General features: G+C 46.2%; 1 protein-coding gene across 2 annotated transcripts in view; it reads left to right on the top strand.

Annotated features, from left to right (window-relative positions):
- TSPAN18 (tetraspanin 18) overlaps window positions 1–24,708 on the top strand; it is a 338,313-nt gene that overhangs the window by 131,948 nt on the left and 181,657 nt on the right. The gene's annotated exons all lie outside the window — the stretch shown is intronic.

The raw sequence follows: 24,708 nt of genomic DNA on the forward strand, positions 1-24,708 counted from the left end.
GTTTAGGGCAGGTGTGGGTTTTGGGATGTTAGGGGGCTATTTTAGGGTTCAGGGTGGTTATGGGGTGCCAGAGGGGAATTTATGGTTCAGCATGGGTATGGTTTCTGGGGTGCCAGGGGTAATTTAAGGTTCAGGGTGGTAATGGGTTTTGGGGTGCCAGGGGGTAATTTTAGGGTGTAGGGTGGGTATGGGTTTTGGGGTGCCGGGGGGGGGATAATTTTAGGGATCAGGATGGGTATGGGTTTTGGGGTGCCAGGGGGCGGATACTTTTAGGGTTCAGGGTGGGTATGGGTTTTGGGGTGCCAGGGGTAAATTTAGGGTTCAGGGCGGGTATGGGTTTTGGGGCTCCAGGGGGGTGATTTTAGGGTTCAGGGTGGTAATGGGTTTTGGGGTGTCAGGGGGCAATTTTAGGGTTCAGGGTGGGTATGGATTATGGGGTGCCGGGGGTATTTATGGTTCAGCATGGGTATGGGTTTTGGGGTGCCAGGGGGTAATTTTAGGGTGTGGGGTGGATATGGGTTTTGGGGTGCCAGGGGGGGATACTTTTAGGGTTCAGGGTGGGTGTGGGTTTTGGGGTGCCATGGGATTAATTTTAGGGTTCAGCGTGGGTATGGGTTTTGGGGCTCCAGGGGGGTGATTTTAGGGTTCAGGGTGGTAATGGGTTTTGGAGTGTCAGGGGGCAATTTTAGGGTTCAGGTTGGGTATGGGTTATGGGGTGCCGGGGGGAATTTATGGTTCAGCATGGGAATGGGTTTTGGGGTGCCAGGGGTAAATTTAGGGTTCAGGGCAGGTATGGGTTTTGGGGCTTCAGGGGGGTGATTTTAGGATTCAGGGTGGTAATGGGTTTTGGGGTGCCAGGGGGTAATTTTAGGGTGTGGGGTGGGTATGGGTCTTGGGGTGCCGGGGGGATAATTTTAGGAATCGGTATGGGTTTTGGGGTGCCAGGGGTAATTTTAGGGTTCAGGGCGGGTATGGGTTTTAGGGTGCCAGGGGGGTGATTTTAGGGTTCAGGATGGTAATGGGTTTTGGGGTGCCAGGGGGTAATTTTAGGGTGTGGGGTGGGTATGGGTCTTGGGGTGCCGGGTGGATAATTTTAGGGATCGGTATGGGTTTTGGGGTGCCAGGGGTAATTTTAGGGTTCAGGGCGGGTATGGGTTTTAGGGTGTGAGGGGGTTAATGTTAGGGTTCAGCGTGGGTATGTGTTTTGGTGTGTCAGGGGTAATTTTAAGATTCAGGGTGAGTATGGGTTTTGGGGCGCAAGGGTGTAATTTTAGGGATCACTGCGGGTATGGGTTTTGGGGTGCCAGGGGTCATTTTAGGGTTCAGGGTGGGTATGGGTTTTGGGGTGCCAGGGGTAATTTAAGGGTTCAGGGCGGGTATGGGCTTTGGGGCTCCAGGGGGGTGATTTTAGGGTTCAGGGTGGTAATGGGTTTTGGGGTGCCAGGGGATAATTTTAGGGTGTGGGGTGGGTATGGGTCTTGGGGTGCCGGGGGGGGGATAATTTTAGGGATCAGGATGGGTATGGGTTTTGGGGTGCCAGGGGGGCAGATACTTTTAGGGTTCAGGGTGGGTATGGGTTTTGGGGTGCCAGGGGTAAATTTAGGGTTCAGAGCGGGTATGGGTTTTGGGGCTCCAGGGGGGTGATTTTAGGGTTCAGGGTGGTAATGGGTTTTGGGGTGTCAGGGGGCAATTTTAGGGTTCAGGGTGGGTATGGATTATGGGGTGCCGGGGGTATTTATGGTTCAGCATGGGTATGGGTTTTGGGGTGCCAGGGGGTAATTTTAGGGTGTGGGGTGGATATGGGTTTTGGGGTGCCAGGGGGGGATACATTTAGGGTTCAGGGTGGGTGTGGGTTTTGGGGTGCCATGGGATTAATTTTAGGGTTCAGCGTGGGTATGGGTTTTGGGGCTCCAGGGGGGTGATTTTAGGGTTCAGGGTGGTAATGGGTTTTGGAGTGTCAGGGGGAAATTTTAGGGTTCAGGTTGGGTATGGGTTATGGGGTGCCGGGGGGAATTTATGGTTCAGCATGGGAATGGGTTTTGGGGTGCCAGGGGTAAATTTAGGGTTCAGGGCGGGTATGGGTTTTGGGGCTTCAGGGGGGTGATTTTAGGATTCAGGGTGGTAATGGGTTTTGGGGTGCCAGGGGGTAATTTTAGGGTGTGGGGTGGGTATGGGTCTTGGGGTGCCGGGGGGATAATTTTAGGGATCGGTATGGGTTTTGGGGTGCCAGGGGTAATTTTAGGGTTCAGGGCGGGTATGGGTTTTAGGGTGTGAGGGGGTTAATGTTAGGGTTCAGCGTGGGTATGTGTTTTGGTGTGTCAGGGGTAATTTTAAGATTCAGGGTGAGTATGGGTTTTGGGGGGCAAGGGTGTAATTTTAGGGATCACTGCGGGTATGGGGTTTGGGGTGCCAGAGGTCATTTTAGGGTTCAGGGTGGGTATGGGTTTTGGGGTGCCAGGGGGTGATTTTAGGGTTCAGGATGGTAATGGGTTTTGGGGTGCCAGGGGGTAATTTTAGGGTGTGGGGTGGGTATGGGTCTTGGGGTGCCGGGTGGATAATTTTAGGGATCGGTATGGGTTTTGGGGTGCCAGGGGTAATTTTAGGGTTCAGGGTGGGTATGGGTTTTAGGGTGTGAGGGGGGTAATATTAGGGTTCAGCGTGGGTATGTGTTTTGGTGTGTCAGGGGTAATTTTAAGATTCAGGGTGAGTATGGGTTTTGGGGGGCAAGGGTGTAATTTTAGGGATCACTGCGGGTATGGGTTTTGGGGTGCCAGGGGTCATTTTAGTGTTCAGGGTGGGTATGGGTTTTGGGGTGCCAGGGGTAATTTAAGGGTTCAGGGCGGGTATGGGCTTTGGGGCTCAAGAGGGGTGATTTTAGGGTTCAGGGTGGTAATGGGTTTTGGGGTGCCAGGGGGTAATTTTAGGGTGTGGGGTGAGTATGGGTTTTGGGGTGCCAGGGGGGGATAATTTTAGGGATCAGGATGGGTATGGGTTTTGGGGTGCCGGGGGTAATTTTAGAGTTCAGGGCGGGTATGGGTTTTAAGGTGTGAGGGGGCATTAACCGATCCTGATTATCTGCCATTTTAGCTCCGCCCCATTGATTAACATTAGCCATGCCCCTTCTTTTGCCATGTTAGCCCCCCGAAATGAAGACCTTGTTGCGCCCCTGTGCCACGCTATGATTCACCATTTACGCGTGATACATTGGTTGCACTACACTCCGGACTGAGAGTAGTTCTGTTCATCCTGCTTTGAACCCCATGAGTATCTCCATAATGAATTCCAGACAATATATAAGACCATCAGTGGTATATGATCCCTTTATGAGACGCCATACTACTGTACCCAGAATCTGGACTCTCCTTGCGAATAGGAATTGTTTTTATAAAATTTGATTTGTTTTGCTCAGAGCCCCGCTGAATGTGAATAGTGGATATAGTACCATAATTACAGACGGCCATTCTAACCACTATTGAATAATGTTAAATCTTGCACTCTGATGGACTCTTAAGTTCATGGTACTTCCGAAACGCGCGTCGGCGCAACCTACCGTTGTTTTGTAATTGTTTAGTATTGATTTTGTGAATTTTTGTATGTTATGTAATAGTGTTTATCTTGTTTAATGTAGTCGTGTATTTTATTGTTTGGTATGTTTATATGATTTCTATGTTTTTTCACCTTGGAAACATGTACAGTCATTGAATGTCTATCTAGTATTGATTGTAGGCCTCTTCTTCTTCTTCCCTCCTTTCTCCCTTCTATGTAGATATAATATTGTGGATTGGGTAGTATATGTATGTTCTTTATCTTGGATAAAACAAATGAAAAATCGATGAAAAACAAAAAAAAATGTATATTTTTGATAATAAATTATTGAAAAACTATAAGGGCTGTGGGGTGCATAAATATCTGGTTGGATTTATACCTCGCTACATAAAAACTAATTGGGGGACACTGAACATGTTGCATAATTTGTCGGGCGCGCCACACATTTTTGCAATATTCCGCTTTGCTATCACCATTCTCATATTCCATTGTTGGTGTTATACCACCCACGCCAGAATCACTCTCCTCCCACTCCCGGGGCATTATATTTAGAGGTTTGGCCACCAACCGCGGCCGCTGCTGGTAAGAGCAGTGGGGCCAGCTTGGGGAGGGGCTGGGGAAAGCGAGTGACGGCCCACGAGGGACTAATGAATGAATTATTTATTTAATTTTCCCTTGTGGCCGTCTCCCAAAATCCCCCCCCATCCGGCCACACCGCTCTACCGCTCTTACCTGCAACAGCCGCAGCTATCGGCCATGCCTGCCTGTATCCAGTGCATGCCATGGGCTGCGCCTCTCTCGCTCCTGGGTGGGTTCCATAGAAACCCCGCAGTCAGGCACAACAGGGAGTGAACGCCCTCTTTCTGCCAGGTCAAGCCTAGGTGCAGTGACGTAAGATGGGTATTAGCCAATGGCGACAGGTAATTTTAGCAGGGATGGGGTGGACGGGACACACACACACACACACACACACATCCATGCATTCCAAAAGGCACGCACACACATCCATTCACAACACTCACTCCCAAATATTTACACACACATGCATGAATGCGCCAAAGATTATTACATTTAAAAAATCACACCTGTGCAGCTGTGCCTCAAAGATGCCAGGAGGGCTGGGACTTCTGCCTCCTGTCATTGGCTGACCTAAGGTCAGTCAAAGAGGGGAGGCGGCTGCAGTCTCAAACGCGTCACAGAGCGGGATGGTACCAGTGAGACTTGCTGACCCCACTCAGTGACGAGATGTCAGCGAATGTCACTCCGCCATGGGCACTTAAGGGCTTGAAACTGAAGAGCCTAGGTCGAAGGCAGTCGTGACGCTCTCACTCATCGCGAGGAGGAGGATGGCTTTAAGGTGCTTTGCCAGGCTGTAGAGGTCAAACCCAAGTAGCAGTGGCATCTTCAGCCCTCAGACCCCTGTGCACATCTAGCTCCTGGCTGCCTGACCTGAATGTGACCGGACCCTGACCTTTGCTCAGCCTGACAGACACTCTTTATGTTGAGATAAAGCTGAGTGGGCGTGGCCCCTCCTGCTCCGCCCGTTAGGATGGTCTGTGTCTGATGTCAGCACCACTGGGGTCACTCGCGCGCCACACCAAAATGCCTCCAAACCACCCACTCTGTACTTCAGGGCTCTTTCATACGAGCGCTCCCGGACGCTGTGCGTCACAACCGCTCTGCTAATGCACTTCCGGCCCTCGTCACCAGCATGAAGTGCTACAGGAATATCTCCTCAGTACGGTACAATGTGTCCATAAAATGCTTTTTCTTGCAATTAAAGCGTGCAGCGCTTAGATTTGTTAAATTCGCCCTCTGGGGTTAGTTGGCGGGCGTTCTGTGTATATGGGAAATTCCTCTTAGTAGCACTTTAAATGGAGCACTTGTCCATATTCAGCGGCGTAGCGTGGGTTGCCAGTACCCTGGACGGACAGATAGCAGTTCCTGAGTCCAGTCGTGAGACCTTTATGCACAACCACATCTATTAGGTTTTAAGAAAATATTATAATTTTGCACCCCTAGGAATTTTGCCCCCGAGTCAATCGCCCCTGTGGCCCCGTACGTCCGTACGTAAACCTTGCTCTGCACTTTGGGCTTCTGCACTGACCCTGTCTTTTCCAGCAGGGTCCCAAACTTTGGGGGCGTCTCCCTTACTCGGAGATACCAAGTGCGAATGATGATGGGTCCAGGAGTAGCGTGCTACTCGCCGAAAAAGCGCTTCGACGCCTCGTCAGGGCTAGTTAGTGCTATATAAATGCAATTACAATACAATACAATGTGAGAATGTTTCTGACGACTCTGAGAGAGCACAAGTTTGAAAAAAATGTATAAGTACGCCATATTTACAAGCACGTAGTTAGTTTAAACATGTTTTGCACACGAGTGTTTTATATTCAGTAGCGAAAGGTATAGAATGTTAAGTAGAGTAACTATAATTATGACGGTGTGAGATTAATGTAGAAATGTTGGAATATATGTGAAAACCTCATGTTCTCATGTTAAAAGAATCATGTCCGAATTAAATGTAACTTTGAAAATCCAGTATTATGTGTAGGCCTTAGGGCAATTCACAGCAAACCTGAACGTGCTGCTAAATTAATGTGAGATAAGGTTGACATGGTTCTTCCAAAATGTACTATTGAACTTAGGGTTAAAAGTATATGCTTTATAGATGTGTTATTTTAGAAACGTATGCTAGTTAAGAATGTTTGCTGTTTAAATCAAGTTAACGTTTTAAGAGTGCAGGGACCTGCTGCATGTAAATCAAGTAGGCCAGAGGAGATAATGTCATGTCGTGTAAATCGTCATGTGCTCGTTAGAGAAGAGGTCGCGAGGTGTCCAGCACCGAGCTTTGAGAGTGTTTTATGACTAAAGATATGGTGGAGTCTGGAATTTGAGGCCCACTGCAGGACGAGCTGTATGCAGGTGCGAGGGTCCTAATCAGCTCGAATGAAAGGGACTTTGTTCAGTGGCGCCTTGCGCAGGCCTGTAGGAGTTTCCAGGAATTTCAGGGGGTATCAGCGCACTGAAGAAGAAGCCTGAGAACCAAGGTCAACTATAACGAGGGTCTTCAAGAGTACCATCATGGAGTTTGCCGCGCAAAGATGTACCACGTGAGGGGCGTCCCAAGGGGCGTTTCTATTGAAAATGTGATTTGGTATTAGGGAAAGAGACCCGGGAGGAGAGCAGAGCAGATGATTTTGGGAGCCTAAGGAAGCGGATGGGTAGGCAGATAGGCTGATCAGGAGAGACCCATTATTAGAGAAGAGACAAAGAGAAGTGCGTGATCTTCTTAGGAAGTCACCACGGCTGACACCTAGAGGGTTAAGATCTTGCTAAGTAGGGATGTCATTTAAAATAGTGTAGGGACAGACTAACCTTAATTTTCTTTTCTGTAATGACTTTGAGGTTGTAACTTGTATCCATTTTGGCAACCCTGATGGTTTTCGAGCTTGTACTTATTATTCTGTTTTTCAGACTCAGACTATTCAAAAAGTTCATGTTTATAGTGATACCAATTTACCTGTTGAATCTCATTTTGAGAAGTTTGTATCTTCAGTTATCTTTGACTTTATATTAAATCTTTAAAACTTAATTTTGGTCAGTGGTCATTTAGAGTGGTGTAAGTTCTTAAATTGATTGACTTATTGCGAGATTACCTTTTACTCCAAGACAGGTACCAACGATTCAGTCGACATAGTTTGGGATTTGGTAAGAAAATTAGTAACCAGTAATCCCGCATTAGCAGTTGGTAGCAGAGTGAGGATGGTTATCTTCTTGAGGAAGGTAATCTAGAGAGGTTAGTTTACCCCAAGGCCCGAGACGCCGAGAGACGAGCAGCGGAAGAATCGTGTACCGAAAGGTGCAGACGGTGCGAGAAAAGCAGCAGTATCGGAGAGTGAGTATAAAAAGGGTCATGCGTGAACAGATTGCGGTGTTTTGTGTTGTATTTGTATTGTAATGTCTTGCGGAGTTGAATGCCTGTAGTGTGAATGAGAGAAGGTTGTGAGCGCGCGCAACCTGGTAAGCTGGTAACCTGGTAAACGGGTGAACTGGTGAAATCTTAAGTTCAGGCCAGAGCTTAAGTGGTTTTGGGTGTATCGAACATCCAGGGTAGTTGTCGACCATAGTACGGAGGTCACGAGGTACCATTGACCGCCGTGGATCCAAGATAGGGGGAGTGTAAGAGTGAATGTATGAGTAACGGACGCTGGTCGAAAGTTACTGCGTGTGAGTAACCTATCGGAGAAGGCGATTGTCTGGAAGTAAACGGAAAGACATTTTGCCAAGTTAAGGTGACAACTACAGAAAGACTGTGGGCGTACAGTCAAGAAAGGTGATCGCTTGGACGGAAGTAATCATTTTTCAGAGTATGAATGGGATGCGTGCATGACCGAGGAGACGAGCTGAGAAAGGAGGGGAACTGCTGCGAAGGGGGACGGGTGACGTCGGCTAGAGCCGCGCTCTGATTGAGCGGTTGGTGTGACGTTAGCTAGAGCCGCGCTCTGGTTGGGCGGCTAGTGTGACGTCGGAGGAAAGTCGCGTACGGATAGGCCAGTTAGTGAGAACGGCGCCGAGATTGGTGGAATATCATCAGGAAGTAAACGAACGCGGAGAAAAAGAGAAATCATGAAGTGTTTTAAGTGTTTGAAAGGGATTTTTAAACGTAAACGAAGTGAACATTATTACGGGGAAGAGGCTCCCCCGAAGGGTACGCCAGCTCATTATATGGCAACGAATGTTGGGCTGCATACGATATTGTGGATTGGGGCTTGGAATAAGCTTACGGAAGGGAATGAGGAAATGCAGTTCCCGAGGTACGGGACGTTTAAATTAGAGGTGTTACATCGGCTAAAAGCAACCATGTCCTCATTGAAACCCTCGCCCAGACCAACACAGTTTGAGGCTCTTAATGCATGGATTAAGGCTGCACACGACCGAAATTTGAACAGGCGTCAACAAAGACTGACGCGATCGGTAAGGCAGTGCGAGATTCCAAATGGGATGAGGAGGAAAAGCGTTGGAGAGTACAGACTATCGAGGTGGAGAAAATGTATCCGATGAGGGAGGTGTCAGGAGGAGGAAACCTCATGGAAGAAGACGAGGAAAGCGAGTCGGAGGACAATCTGATAAACAGATTGTTGATGGATAGACCACCTCCGAGAGTGGGGTTAATAGAAGATAGAGGGCTCGCAAGGGAAGATGGAAATGACATAGAGGGATATACACCACTCCCTATATCGGAATGGACACCTAACAAAGGCGGAGAAACACCTCCAAACAACACTGTACAGAGTGTAGTGGGAAGGTTTGTGGTGCAGAAAACGCCAACCACAGAAAGGGTTGAGTCTGTGGGATTGCCAGACGCTCTTCAAGTGCCTGTTACCATAGGACCCATAGTTTCGATCTATAATTCTGAGAGAGATAGAGGGGAACAACAAAGGCAATTGGATAGGGAAAGGATTGAGATGGAAAGGAGGAATAATGTGACAAATGCATGGAAACAATTGCCAGGATCAGTAACATGGAACACCCCATTAGACACAACTGTCGGTCCCAATTCAGAACAGGGAGGTCCGAGAGGACCAATGGATCTAAGGGGACCACGGCCAAGATCTTTTTCAGAGTTAAGAGCTGATTTGAGGGAATGGGACGGGTCCGTAGTATCTCCAAGTAACAGGACAAGAACAGAACCAGAGTGGGAAAGCAGGGGTAACGGGACTGTATCTCATTGTGGGGCCAGCGAAAGCAGTCAGGGCCGGGAAGGCCAAAGTCAAGAGAATAGAGGTGATGCATGTCCTACAAATCAGAGAGAACAACCGGAACAAAATACTAGGATTGTAGAATGTGAGGAAATGTCCCGTCTCTGGGGGAAAGGAGGAGATGAGGCGGTACGGGCTTTTCAGAATAGGTTTAGGTGCCTTCATCATACACTTGGGGAAGACGTTCAACATTGGAGAAAGGAGAACAGCGATAGGTCCCGCCACGCCTCGAATAATCAGGAATCACAGGGAAGTAGGGAGGAAAGAGGGAGTAATGTAACATCTTACCCTGCATCCCGTGAAACTAGCCAGGATGGGGAGAGAGAGGCTAGGAGGCATGAAGGAGTGTTTCACCACCCACCCCGAGAAGATGGAAAGGCATGGGATCTAGAGAGATGGGAACAGGGGAGGACTCCCTATAATTCACCAATACCTAAACGAAGATCTCGGAGCTGGGATGGGAGAGATGCGGATGGAGGAGCTAAATTGAGTGTCTTAAAAGCTGAAATTAAGGCAAAAAGGCTTGATGTTACTAGTTTAAAATCAGATGTTGATGAGATAATAGATGGAACATTGCCTTTGGAAAGGATAGAATTGTATGAACAGGATGAGTTATTGTTCATGGCAAAGGATATTACTAGGAAAGCTAGAGCGTTTCATGAGAAATTGACTGATTTGGCAGACAGGTATGCCGTGGATTTGTCTAGGACAAGGGCATTACAGAGTAACCACAGATTACAGTACGCAGACCAAGATCTAGATGAGAAGAGGACTACTGGATTAAAAACACACATAAGAGAGCTGGTAACAGGGATAAGAGTGTGGAGGGAACTGGATAAATGGGAAGAAAGGTGGTCGAAAAAGGGCACAGTTAGGCGAAGTACAAATGTGATGACCCCCGAGGGAAGGGTAATGCATATGGAGGCATTCCCTTTGCGAGAAATATCAAACGGAAATTATGTACATGTGCCCTGGAGTAGAGGAGATTTAGCTGCATTTACCAACTCGTTTCCGAAGTTGCGGGACAATCCAGTCGAATGGTATAAACAGGTAGAGAGGTTTGTCAAAATCTCGAAAGTATTGTGGATTGATTTGAACACGTTGTTTGACATCGTGGTCCCATCTGATCTGTGGACCCCTTGTAAGACTAGTGTCGAATGGCCAAATGCTGAACCATTGAGGGATGCTCGGACTAATGGACCGTCTGAGATTGTCATGCAAAAGTACGAAAGGGTAATAGCATGGCTGAAAGATAAGGTACCACCACAGGACATAGATTGGGTAAAGATAGATCGAACAAGGCAAGAACCGAAGGAGACCGTGCATGAGTTTTATGAGAGATTGCTGAAAACATTCAAGCAATACAGTGGACTGGATGTAATGGATCCCAAAGATATAGGGCAGTTTGTGTCAAAGTTTGTCTTGGGGTTGAGACCTGATATTTGTTTGATGATACAGCAACATTTAATCTGTTGGCAGAACAAACCACTAGATGAGATTTTACGATATGCGAGGTACTGCAGTGACGAGATAGATTCTAAAGCCAAGAACCTAAAGGAGAAATTGATGGTGGTGCAAATGCAGTCCGCTGGGAAGGGTGGCCAGCAGAAGCAGGGGATGGGACGAAAACCAAATGGTCAAAGCAAACATAATGAAGAAGGGCAGAGACCTAGGATAGACTTTGCCACTCTAAAGAAAACGACAAAGTGTCATCAGTGTCACCAGGTGGGGCATTGGCGACGCGAGTGTCCCTTTAACCCTGAAAATGGAGAGCTAGAAGTAGAAGAACAGGTCCAAGAAGACCCAGTGCAAAAGGTGACAGTCCCAAGTAGTAAGGTGGCCAAAGGGGGGACTTCGGCTCCACGGGCCCAATTCCCACAGCCACCGAAGATAGCAGCTGGAGGAAAGGTCTTTAAACAAATGCCTCTGTTTATCGAGGAAGAAAAGTGTTATTACATTGACCCATTGACAGGACAACGGGTGAGCAGTGAAGAGGATTGTACCCTCGGGGCAGTCCTAGAAGTGGATCAAAGAGGGCCATTTGTTGAGGCAGAAGTGGCAGGGTGTCCCACTACGTTCTTAGTGGATACTGGGGCTACTCGTTCGACTCTGAGATCAGCGGTAGTTCCAGACTTGCCAATGTCAGGGGAAACAATTCAAGTGGTAGGAGTCGCAAATAAAAGAATGACTAGTCCCTTGACAGAACCAGTGTCTGTGAAAATTGGAAACCACATGAACGAACATCAGTTTGTGGTTTGTGACTCGAGTCCGGTATGTCTGTTAGGAAGGGATTTGTTGTGCAAATTGAATTGCACCATATACTGCACCCCACAAGGAGTGAAGGGACAGACTACCGACGATGATGCTACCTTTAAGGTGGCCAATTCAAAATTCTGTGTAGAACTATATCCTACTCTGACTGTAGAAGATCTTCCCCAAGATTTAAGAAATGCAGTGGCGTCAGAGGTGTGGGATTTCACAGGAGAAGATATAGGATTGATTAAAGGGGTAGAACCGGTAAAAATATTGGTAAAACCAAATGTTGAGTTTCCAAGAACGCCTCAATACAAATTGTCCCAGGAAACGATTGCGGGAATAAAACCTGTGATCGAGTCAATGATACAGCAGGGAATACTGAAAGAAATCGTGGGTAGTCCTTGTAACTCCCCGATTATGGGTTTGCAGAAACCTAGCGGGAAGTTTAGGATAGTTCAGGATTTACGAAAAATTAACAACATAGTCGTTTCATGTTGTCCCGTGGTACCGAATCCATCAGTGATATTGTTTCAAATACCATGTCAAGCAGAATGGTTCACAGTGATAGATCTTTGTCAGGCTTTCTTTTCAATCCCATTGGATGAAGAGAGCAGGTACCTTTTCGCTTTTAAAATGGAAGATCGCGTTTTAACATGGTGTCGAATCCCACAGGGATTCACAGATAGCCCATCCATCTTTAATCAGTTGCTGAAGAAGAATCTTGAGAATCTAGTACTGCCACAGAACTCGGTTCTGGTACAGTACATAGATGACCTACTTGTTGCGTCAGAAACAGAGGAAGCTTGTAAAGTAGATTCAATTGCCTTACTGAATCATTTAGCTGAAAATGGACATAAGGTATCTCCGAGCAAGTTGCAGTATTGTTTGACAGAAGTACAGTATCTAGGGCACAGGTTAGAAAAAGGGAAACGTAAGGTGTCCCCGGAGAGGATTGAGGCGATAATGAAAATGAATGCGCCTACAACACAGAGAGAAGTTAGAATGTTCCTAGGAATGGTGGGTTACTGCCGACAGTGGATAGTTAACTTTTCACTGAAAGCAAAGCCCTTACAGAAACTGACGCACAAGGAGGTGAGTGATCCGGTACCATGGGATGAAGAATGTCTGGTGGCGTTTTTACAGCTGAGAGACGATTTATGTCGTGCTCCGGCTCTGGGAATGCCAGATTACGAAAAGTCATTTTCACTCTATTGCTGTGAGAGAGAGGGATGTGCTTTGTCAGTCTTGGCACAGACCCACGGTAATGCCCGTAGACCAGTTGCATATTTTTCGGCTACATTAGATCCAGTAGCCGCAGCGTTGCCCGGATGTCTCAAATCCGTTGCTGCAACGGGTGTCAGCATTGAAAGGAGCGAGAGTATTGTGATGGGACATCCAGTAGTGGTGTATGTACCACATTCAGTTGAATTGTTAATGACCAGGACGAAGACGCAGCATCTGACCAATAGCAGGCTCACGCGTTACGAGCAAGTTATACTTGCCGCAGAAAACGTGACTCTCAGGAGATGCTCTGTCTTGAATCCTGCTACTTTGATGCCATTACCTACGGTAATAGAAGGCGAAGGATGTGAAGACCACGATTGCCTTGATGTGACTGAACTATGCACGAAACCCAGACCAGATATTGTGGATGAGCCATTGTCTGACCCCGATGAAATTTATTTTGTTGATGGCTCATGTTTAAGAGACGATACTGGTCGGTTGAGAGCAGCTTATGCTGTTTGTACCATTACTGGAGTTGTGGAAGCCGCTTGCCTGGAAGGAGTACATTCCGCACAGGTAGCAGAAATTATTGCCCTAACTCGTGCCTGCATAGCAGGAAACGGAAAGAGAGTCACCATATACACTGACAGCCAATATGGTTTCGGTGTGGTTCATGATTTCGGGCAGTTGTGGTCTCAGAGGGGTTACATGACCTCCTCTGGTTCGCCCATTCGAAATGGAGAATTTGTGCGATTGCTGATAGAAGCATTACAAGGTCCTGTTGACATCGCGGTAGTGAAGTGTGTAGCTCATACTAAGAATACAGATTTTGTGTCACAAGGTAATAGATATGCTGATGAAGTCGCACGCTATTGTGCGGAACAAAGTTATTCTTTCTCAAAGGTGGAAATAGAAGGTGCAGAAGAAAAGACTGAATTAAGTATGATGTTAGAAACTGTAGACACTTGGGAGGATTTAAGAATAATGCAGGAGAACGTACCTGAAACAGAGAAAAAGGCATGGGAAATAGCAGGTTGTGTGCGAAGTGAAATGGATTTTTGGGTTTCAGCAGATGGGAGAGCTGTGTTACCTGAAGAATTAGCTAATCCCATGGCGAGAGAAATACATGGTCCAGTACATCTAGGAAGGGATGCTATGATGTGAGTTTTTAGGCAGACTTGGTATTGCCCTAAATTTAGAATAGCAGCAGAATCAGTATGTAAGCGATGTGTTACTTGCCAACAGCTGAACGTAGGCAAACGAACACCAGTCACACTGAGTCACATTGGGAGGTCGGGGGGGCCTTTCAATAGAATGCAACTAGATTTCATCGAAATGCCAAGAGTCAATCGCCTTCGGTATGTGTTGGTGATTGTATGCGTATTTTCCAGATGGGTTGAAGCGTACCCTACACGTAGGTGCGATACACTCACAGTGGCTAAATTGTTGCTCAGGGAGTTGATACCGCGCTTCGGGGTGCCTGCCTCTTTGGAATCTGACAGAGGAAAACATTTTAACAGCGAAATAGTGAAGATGTTGTGCTCCACACTGAATATCGATCAAAAGCTGCATTGTAGTTATCGACCAGAAGCTTCAGGAATTGTGGAACAAGTGAATGGCACTTTGAAGAATAGATTGGCTAAAGTAGTGGCATCCACATCCTTGAGTTGGCCAGATGCTCTTCCTTTAGTGCTCATGAGCATGCGCAGCACACCTGATAGGAGGACAGGTCTCTCTCCCCACGAGATCCTGATGGGGAGGGCCATGAGACTTCCTACAGTTCCAACTACTGCTCTATTGAATATTACAGATGATCTGATCTTGGATTATTGTAAAGGACTGTCTGACGCCATCCATTCTGTGTCCCTTCAGGTGCATGCGGCTGAAGTTCCAGCAGCGAGGAACCTGTGTCATGACCTGAACCCAGGGGACTGGGTCTTAGTTAAAAAACACGTCCGGAAGAACTGCCTAGATGTTCGCTGGCGTGGGCCCTTTCAGGTAATCCTGATAACGAACACCGCGGTGAAGTGCGGGGGGCTGCCAAATTGGATCCATGCATCCCATACTCGAAGAGTTCCAGCACCTCTAGAAGGAACAGCTCCCATCCCAGACGAAAGCCCGGAAGTGGAAGAAGAGTCGCAGGAAGGGATTGAGGCAGCTGAGGAGGTGTCGGAAGAAGTTGGGAACGCATCGGATTCAGAAGAAGAGCGAAGGCAGGACGGCAGTGAGACAGAAGACGCAACTGAAGGAGAGAGCAGAAGTGAATACGACTCAGACTCAGATCCGTATCGGAGCGACCAAGAACCAAGTGGGAGGACAAGGAATAGGAGAATAAGGCTTGGAGCTGCCACTTGGCCAACTAGGAGAAGAAGGCTAAGTTTGAGGTCGGCCCAGGAAGAAACGCTTACTCCTATATCCGAAGACTCAGATCCAGAAGAAGATATCCAGGATCAAGCCGAGGAGGGTCTTAGAAGATCAAGGAGGGTGCGAGTGCCTAGTAGAAGATACTCTACTCCCGACTGGACCTACCTCGTTGCAGATGTCTGGGAGACACAGAACAGGGAGGATCAGGGAAGTGGAACTGATCAGAACTGACCCGATCATCACAGTGCAAATAAGGTTTCTACTACCAGGAGCGGAGACCGAAAGGTTGCTGACACTCAACATCGTTCATCCTGCTCTCCTGAGTGGAATAAGAAAATTGATTTTAGAGACAGTTGAGTTTCCAGTTTGCTGTTCACGATATCCAATATTGGAGGGAACTCTTCTTCGTTTGGAAATGCTTGAGCGAATAGTAGAAATGCTAGGAGCGCTTATTGTTGTGGATTAATACCTTATTGTGAATGTCTTCAAAGGGGCGCAGAACTGGAAAGTTGAAGAAAGTGATCTTGATTAGAACGGACCCCTTTGTAATTGTGGATGTAGAACTGATAGTACCAGGAGTGGAAATTGAAAAAACGCTAACTCTCAATTTTGTCCGTCCACGTGTCTTGAGCGAAATAAGGAGAATAATCCTAGAAAAAGTTGACTTTCCATGTTGTGGTACGAACTGTCCAGAACCTGAGGGAATGATACTTCGGATGGACATTTATGAAGACGTAGTGTCACTCCTTGAGCCATACATAACTTTAGATGAAAACAAGACTTTTGAAAAGAAATTGTAAACTGGTTGCAAGATAACCTAGCGCCGAGTGGAAGAAGAAAAGTGATAGGGGTTTCATTTTAGTGGATGGAGAAGGGCTAGGGTTGTCTATTTTCTACTGGACTTTGAACTGTTTTGCGGAAACAAATTGTCAAGCTTCCAAGTGTTCAAAGAAAGACATTGCAAGAGAGAAAGACTTTGTTTGAAAAGAAGAGGAAGTGAATGCTGGAAGAAAGTCAAAAACTACACTGTTTGAGAACATGGAGGCTGGCAACCCGAACCGCAGGGCAAAATGTATAGCTGTTATACTTTTAGGAGTAGTGGTTTCTCTTATAATTTTAGTGGTAACTGTTTCATTCCTAGCGGGACACGAAGGGGATGAAACCGCAGTTAAGGAGGATAAGGGAGTATCAACACCGAAAACTACCATTATTAAAGAGAAGGGAAACATCAATGAGAAAGACAAAGCATTGTTAGATGCAGAAATAAAAAGGCTTCACGCCGACGAGTCACAGGGAAATTACAAGTCAAATGCTTATGCTAAATTGCTTTATGAATATGTTGATGCCATGGAAGTGAAGGATTGTTATGTTTGTATGCAATTACCAGCTTCAGTGGAGGAGGGTATCAGATACCATCATCTTCCGTTGACATATGGAATAATGTGCAGTTTATTGTTGAGCATGTTTTATGGACGAGAAGGATTCGAGTATTATTTCTCGAATTTCGACTCGACATTGCCAGAGGTTCCGAATTTCAAGCATTTGAACAAATGGGACTACTACAAAAGCGAAGACAGATTACACAAATGGTTTATTCCATGGAAAACGTTAGATACTTCACATGCTCGAAGAAACAATCTGACTTGTCAAATATCAGAGGTTGAGAAAAAGTTTATAGCACAGGTAGATACTAGATACAGGAGGCAGAAGATTTTGAAAGCATCAGGACAATGGGAAACAGATTGGACCAAGGAGGAGAGGGCACATCAAAGAAAAGGTAGTATTGGTCCAATTGCTTTGGATAAGGATAAACGGGGAAAACTGTGCATTCACAGGAGTTACTCATATTATGAAAACTTTTATGTAGGTCAAGTCCATTGTGAACATGCCTTTCAATTGGAGTATTACTCTAAGAACTTTATGAAAGGGATGCAAGCAATACCAAATGTATATTTTGTATGTGGAAGATATGCCTATGTGAAGTTACCAGATAATTGGTACGGATCATGCTATCTGGCTGTTGTCTTCCCTAAAATATATCATGTTGAGAATTTAGACACGCCTAAGAAGGAAATATCAACTAGATGGAAACGAGGGCTGGGTGCAGCAGAGGTAGTTGGAGATGTACTAGGTGCTGCATTCCCTTTCTTAGGATTGATAATGAATGACATTAAGATTAGGAGGTTAGCTACAGTCGTAGATAGGCTATCTGCTAGTACTGCAAGATCATTGATGCTGATAGAAGGTGAGATGCAATCGATTAGGGCAATGGTTCTTCAGAACCGACTTGCTTTAGATGTTCTGTTAGCAAAAGAGGGAGGAGTCTGTAAGGCCTTGAAGGTCCAGGAATGCTGTACTTACATTCCAGACAATTCAAAACCTCTAGAGAAGTATATACAAAACATCACTGCCATACACTACGAAATTGAGGACCTGGCAAAGGTAAATGTGTGGGAAAAAGTAGGCCATGGAATGGGTAAAGTTGGAAGTTGGTTTGCCAACTTAGGAAAGGGTATCGTTTGGTACATACTGAAGCCCATCATTATAATTGTGATTTGTGTAATCACTTTGTGGGGATTGGTGCGTTTGTATCAATGTTATAGAGCAAATAGGTTACAGAGAGCTATGAAGAAACAGGAAGAAGAGTTGACAGCGATGCAGGACACTCAATATAAGAGTCTGAAAGCATTAGAGAGTATGAAAAGAGGTGGAACTGCCCTGTCTTCACTTTAAAAGGTTCTACATTTTTAGTGTCTTGGTGATGATGACCCCTGAAGGTCATCAAAGGGAGGACTGAGAGAGCACAAGTTTGAAAAAAATGTATAAGTACGCCATATTTACAAGCACGTAGTTAGTTTAAACATGTTTTGCACACAAGTGTTTTATATTCAGTAGCGAAAGGTATAGAATGTTAAGTAGAGTAACTATAATTATGACGGTGTGAGATTAATGTAGAAATGTTGGAATATATGTGAAAACCTCATGTTCTCATGTTAAAAGAATCATGTCCGAATTAAATGTAACTTTGAAAATCCAGTATTATGTGTAGGCCTTAGGGCAATTCACAGCAAACCTGAACGTGCTGCTAAATTAATGTGAGATAAGGTTGACATGGTTCTTCCAAAATGTACTATTGAACTTAGGGTTAAAAGTATATGCTTTATAGATGTGTTATTTTAGAAACGTATGCTAGTTAAGAATGTTTGCTGTTTAAATCAAGTTAACGTTTTAAGAGTGCAGGGACCTGCTGCATGTAAATCAAGTAGGCCAGAGGAGATAATGTCATGTCGTGTAAATCGTCATGTGCTCGTTAGAGAAGAGGTCGCGAGGTGTCCAGCACCGAGCTTTGAGAGTGTTTTATGACTAAAGATATGGTGGAGTCTGGAATTTGAGGCCCACTGCAGGACGAGCTGTATGCAGGTGCGAGGGTCCTAATCAGCTCGAATGAAAGGGACTTTGTTCAGTGGCGCCTTGCGCAGGCCTGTAGGAGTTTCCAGGAATTTCAGGGGGTATCAGCGCACTGAAGAAGAAGCCTGGGAACCAAGGTCAACTATAACGAGGGTCTTCAAGAGTACCATCATGGAGTTTGCCGCGCAAAGATGTACCACGTGAGGGGCGTCCCAAGGGGCGTTTCTATTGAAAATGTGATTTGGTATTAGGGAAAGAGACCCGGGAGGAGAGCAGAGCAGATGATTTTGGGAGCCTAAGGAAGCGGATGGGTAGGCAGATAGGCTGATCAGGAGAGACCCATTATTAGAGAAGAGACAAAGAGAAGTGCGTGATCTTCTTAGGAAGTCACCACGGCTGACACCTAGAGGGTTAAGATCTTGCTAAGTAGGGATGTCATTTAAAATAGTGTAGGGACAGACTAACCTTAATTTTCTTTTCTGTAATGACTTTGAGGTTGCAACTTGTATCCATTTTGGCAACCCTGATGGTTTTCGAGCTTGTACTTATTATTCTGTTTTTCAGACTCAGACTATTCAAAAAGTTCATGTTTATAGTGATACCAATTTACCTGTTGAATCTCATTTTGAGAAGTTTGTATCTTCAGTTATCTTTGACTTTATATTAAATCTTTAAAACTTAATTTTGGTCAGTGGTCATTTAGAGTGGTGTAAGTTCTTAAATTGATTGACTTATTGCGAGATTACCTTTTACTCCAAGACAGGTACCAACGATTCAGTCGACATAGTTTGGGATTTGGTAAGAAAATTAGTAACCAGTAATCCCGCGTTAGCAACTCTTAATCCTCAGCAGCAGAGTTCATTGCACCGCAGCTTAGTGCCAGGAGGAGAGACTGCACTACACCAAGCACTGGCAAAGCAAATAACTTGCCTTTGCAAGTGCTATGTGTCGTTGCTGGTCGGAACCGGCAGAAAGTACAAAAATGCTTTTTTTGCTTATGCTGTGTAAAACCAATAATTTAAAAAAAACACAGATGATTTGATTGGACATATGCATGTCATCACACATGCACGTGAATACGTCCTGATGCTACAGGAACCCAACGTGATGACATATATGTGTGAATACATCACCACACATGCGCATGATGAGCCAGAATATTTTTCTTTTTAAAATCAACCATTTCAAAATAGCAGACACCAATCTTGGAGTGTTAAATTAAAAAAAAGAAATGAACTGTGCACAAGGCCATGTTTTGAAGAAAGAGTGGCCCAACAGCAATATGCAGGTGCCCGGGCCGTCCAAAAAATTATAAAAACAATAAACACATTGCTTTACTAGGACACAAAGATTGTGGTGCAAGGGTAAGGGGAGCAGCGGAGGAGTAGTAGAAGGTAGAAGTCAACTGGAGGGGAGCAATGGGAAATGTGACAGGAACCAGTCTAGCAAAGCACTAACTTTAGGCAGAAAGGTGTGGGGGGTAGGGGAGGGTGCTTGAAAAAAGAAAGTGGCGAGGATGGGTGAGGGAAAGAACAGCCACAATAACGAGCAACAGAAAGCATGTGGCCTGGCCAGTGTTGTAGGGGGAAACTGGACTTCGGGAGAGAGCAAGAAAACACATTGACTGCTTTGGGTTGCTGAAAGGAAAACGTAGCTCCCTGAAGGCAAGCAGTGTAAGGACACAAGTCACCCAATCAGATCATGGTAAAGAAGATGATGCTCCAGAGGTGATACAATCAAACGATAGGATGAAAAGCCATTGATTAAGAAGCAAGGAAAGAAGATAAACAAGAAAGGCATCCAGTCAAGAGCAAGGGACAAATCTAAAGCCCACTATGTGATTATGTGGGTGTGTGTGTGTGTGTGTGTGTGTATATATATATATATATATATATATTTTTTTTTTTATAGTAGTAATGCCCACTTATCTTTGACAGCAAACAGCTAAAGCAATCGGTAGGTGAGACTTAAAAAGACTACTTGAACTATATGAATCCGCACAAAACAGTTTCACTGTGGCAGGTAGAGTCCAAGGACTTTCAGAACTCTTTTTTGACAGTACACTCTTAAAATGTTGCAATGCAACTTCGCCTTTCCTAGGCTGGTAAAACAGACATGCACACTTATGTTTCTCCAACCCAGCTGTGTTGCAAGAGCCAGGTAGGAGAGAAGCCACAGACTCCAAGACACTGTCAGAGCGGCAAATAAATAAAAAAATAAAATTTAGAGTTTTATATAGCGCGAACTAGACCAGAAGATATCAGGTATTAGAGCGCTTTACAAGAGCACCAGTTTCATTACAGACGGACACATTCATTTTTGGTAGGCACGTGGAGATTAAGGGATTTGCCCAGAATCGCACGATGTTGAGCGTCGTTGCTGAGAATCGAACTCGGCTCCCCCTGCTTCGAGGTCGACCGCTCTAGCCAGAAGGCTACATCCTCTCCGCTCAGACCAATCCTGGCGCTGCTCTCATGCTTTCAGAGCAGCGTCTGGATTGGGTGCGGAGCCTGTGCCGTGAGGCCCATCCACATCCAGGCAGGATGGGAGAAGCAACGAGGTGCCTTATTTTATATTCATACCCAACCCTCTTCCCCCCCGCCTGACCACCCCAGATAGGTAGCGGTCACCACTGCCTCTGATCCCCACGCTGTACCCTTGTGCTCTTCCCTCAGGGTGTCCTGAGCCCTTTTCTAATGGAACAGGAGTTGTAAAATGTAGTGTTCATTGTCACCCGCTACGTGAGATATATTCGTCCCTCTTTGCCATGCTTAACTCCACTCTTGATTTTGTAAAGTCCCCTCGATGTCTCAGACTAGCACCCCCGCTGTTCCACACTGATGCCTGCATCTTTGTATTAGATGCTGAGGGGGGGGGGCAGGTGTGTGGGGGTGTGGAGGGAGGCTGAATCTTATTGTGTGTAAATCTCAAGCCGGGTTACCACCGGCAGTGACCTTGTCAACCAACCTGTGCTTTTTTATGAAAGGTTCTGTAAATCCATTATAGTCTTTAAACAGAAACTAACTTGCCTTAAAATAATTTAAACATATATAATATTTGGAAATCTGTAACTGTCTCAGAAAGTATATCTTGCGATATAATGAAATATCATACACAAAAGTTACCCATCTCTGAAGCTCAACCATCCCGGTGTTAAGTAATATCCAATCATAAAGCAGCTATTTAAGGATTCTATCCCTTCCACACTCCTCATCTTCATCATTCCTCCCTTCGTGTTCAGATCTCTCCCCTGGCAGACTGCATAGAAGGTGCAGTCTCTGAGCACACATTTGCTTAACACTTATGGTCTCTCTGAGCTCTGGCCTAGAAAATGCATTGTAGTTAAATGAATATAAGCATATTTTGTATTCCTTCTTCCAAGTAGTAATGCTGTCCCCAAGCATCTTCATATCTTACTTACCCCTGGTGATGTTGTGGGAACGCACCTGTTTTAAAATGTTTTCTAAATTAGGGGACCATATTTCTCGCTTCACCACCTGCCCATACTCTCCCTCATCGCCCTTGGGGGACACTTTTACCACCTACATGGATTCTCCCTCATCCCCCGGGGGTACTTTTCACTGCCTGCCTAGACTCTCCCTCATCCCCCTGGGAAACACTTTTACTACCTGCACAGAATCTACTTCATTCCCCTGGGAGACACTTTTACCGCCTGCCCAGACTCTCCCTCATCCCCCTGGGGGATACTATCGCCGCCTGCCCAGACTCTTTCATCCCCCGGGGGTACTTTTCACCGCCTGCCCAGACTCTCCTTAATCCCCCAGGGGTACTTTTCACTGCCTGCCCAGACTCTCCTTAATCCCCCAGGGGTACTTTTCACTGCCTGCCCAGACTCTCCTTCATCCCCATGCTGTACAGATTTTACTTTCCATGGTTCACCCATGTGGTGCAGAGTAGAGACGGGTTCTCTACGGCGCCACAACCCTTCTCTGTAGTTTTGGCTTCGAACTTACTTTTAGAAGCTTTAATCAACTGCCAAAATTGTGCAAAACTCATGAGTTGTATAAAAATAGAGTCTGTGTTTCAAAGATGGGCAGTAATTATACACACATACATGGAATGACCTCAAATAGGGTTCAGCGTTAGATCACACATGTAGGCAGACAATTCTGATGCAGTAAATCACCACTGCCCAAAACAGCCCCCCACCAAGAGCCAGCGAGGGCCTGCCCAAGCTCTGAGTAAGCCGTGGGTTTACATGTGGCATGATGGAGGCACCAGGAACAGCTGGGTTTGTGTGTATCCTCTCCTACTCTAAATTCCTTGAGACCTAGCAACTGTGGTTCTCAAGGCGGGTGTACCCAGGGAGTGTCTTCTACAGGGCACCACCAAGGGAAGGCAACCAAGTTATGGTGTCTCTAGGTCCAAGGTGCCCAGTAAGTCGAAAGCTGCCTCGCAAAGATTGAGGAGGCAACATGCAGACCTCTGAGTGTGTGACGGTCGACTGCTTGGCTCTCTCACAGGAAATGGGCACAGGAAGCAGTCTAGCCACCCGACTCACCCGCTCTGGCCACAGTGTTGTCTATCAGCCCCATTGGATAACATAAGATAGCATGTATTTGTAAACGTTCACCTGTGGGCCTCTTGGCACTGAATAACCGATATAGGACCCTGGAGTGATGACCAGGGTAGGAAAACAAAGAACCAAATACACGCTAACACACACTCCGATACGTAGGCACACGCGCATAGAGGCACGCACACATACACACAAGCATGCAAACACATGCAAATATCCTACCACCCCTGATGACTGATCCCCTGCCTCTGAGATGGGGACAGGCACACCTGGGGGCTGCCCACCCACCAGAGAGACTGAGGGGGGCAGACACCAGCACTGTGTCCCACATGTGGCATTTGTGCCTCAAGTTGGGCATAGATTCACCCACTCACATCTCAGGTAGATGTCTAACCCTTGTCCCAGGCACTAAGAGAGATTATACCGTCCTACGATAAACTTCCCTAGCTCTACTCCTCATACTGACTGATGAGCTGGCTGTGCAGCAAGAAGTTGAGATGCCTCATAGAGGGCATTTTACTGCAACCTTCTTCCTTTAGCTTTATACTCTGTTTCACCCACTATATGTATCTAACTCTTCCTTGCCTGTTGACCCTGCTTATACCATTCTCTATGTGTAAATAGCGCCCTCACGTGGACCTAATCATGCGCAGCTGTGAAGATAGATCAAGAAATAACTAAGCCTGAGCCAGGGATATTGACGACAGAGCAGACCCCTGGGGGACACCCCCAAGCTGGAGGTACAATGCTCAGTTATGTTCCTTGCTGGATACAATGTGTTCACTGTTACTCAGAGCGACCACACCCGTCAGTGAAGAGACCTTGAAGCTGTCAGCAAAGACAACAACGTATAAGACCAGGGCAGCATGGGCTGGACCCTGGAGATTGGCAATCCCCCTGGTTGGAAGATCACCTCTGAAGGTCTTGCAGCTACCAAGTCTGGCTCCAAGCAGCGATAATATCGGGGTGTTATGTTATGTTAATATTTTTTATTAGGCGCACAGCTGCTCCAGCGAAGGAGCGTCCTGGCGCCAGGTGCATTTGCGTGGGACGTCAGCAAGCAAAGGAAGTGCACTATGACGTCGACATGTGAAGAGTGAATAAGTTGGTTGTTGTAGTATTTATTTTGGTTGTACTCTGTACCCAAGTTTTGCACCTTCTATGCCGCTGTCCATCAGACAGTTCCCCACTTGGTGACATCGCCAACACACTACTCCCAGTTTGCGGTAGAGGTGAATGTTGTACGTGTGTGTTTGGATATTGCACGGGTTTTAACGGGTGCTGTTGCCTGTCAACAGGGCTATGTAGGAGGTGAACAAGAGGAGTAAGACAGCTGACTTGCAGCACCTATGCAATTAGTGTAGATTATTACGGATCATATGGACTCACCGCTGGCTTCTTCTGTATGGTTGACGGGAAAGGATGTGAACCATGGGATTGGCTGCCTTGGAATTCAGGTGAAGAATTCTAGGGTCTATTGAGCCATATGCTGCTGATAGGTCCAGTAGATGGATCGCTCAGGCCGGGGCTTGACCAGGAGTACAGAGGTGCTCTTTTATTCCGTATTGTGGCTTCTGTCCCACGTCGCAGTCAAAAGCCGGACTACAA

Source organism: Lissotriton helveticus, chromosome 3_2, assembly GCF_964261635.1.
Source record: "Lissotriton helveticus chromosome 3_2, aLisHel1.1, whole genome shotgun sequence".
NCBI classification, from domain to species: Eukaryota; Metazoa; Chordata; class Amphibia; order Caudata; family Salamandridae; genus Lissotriton; species Lissotriton helveticus.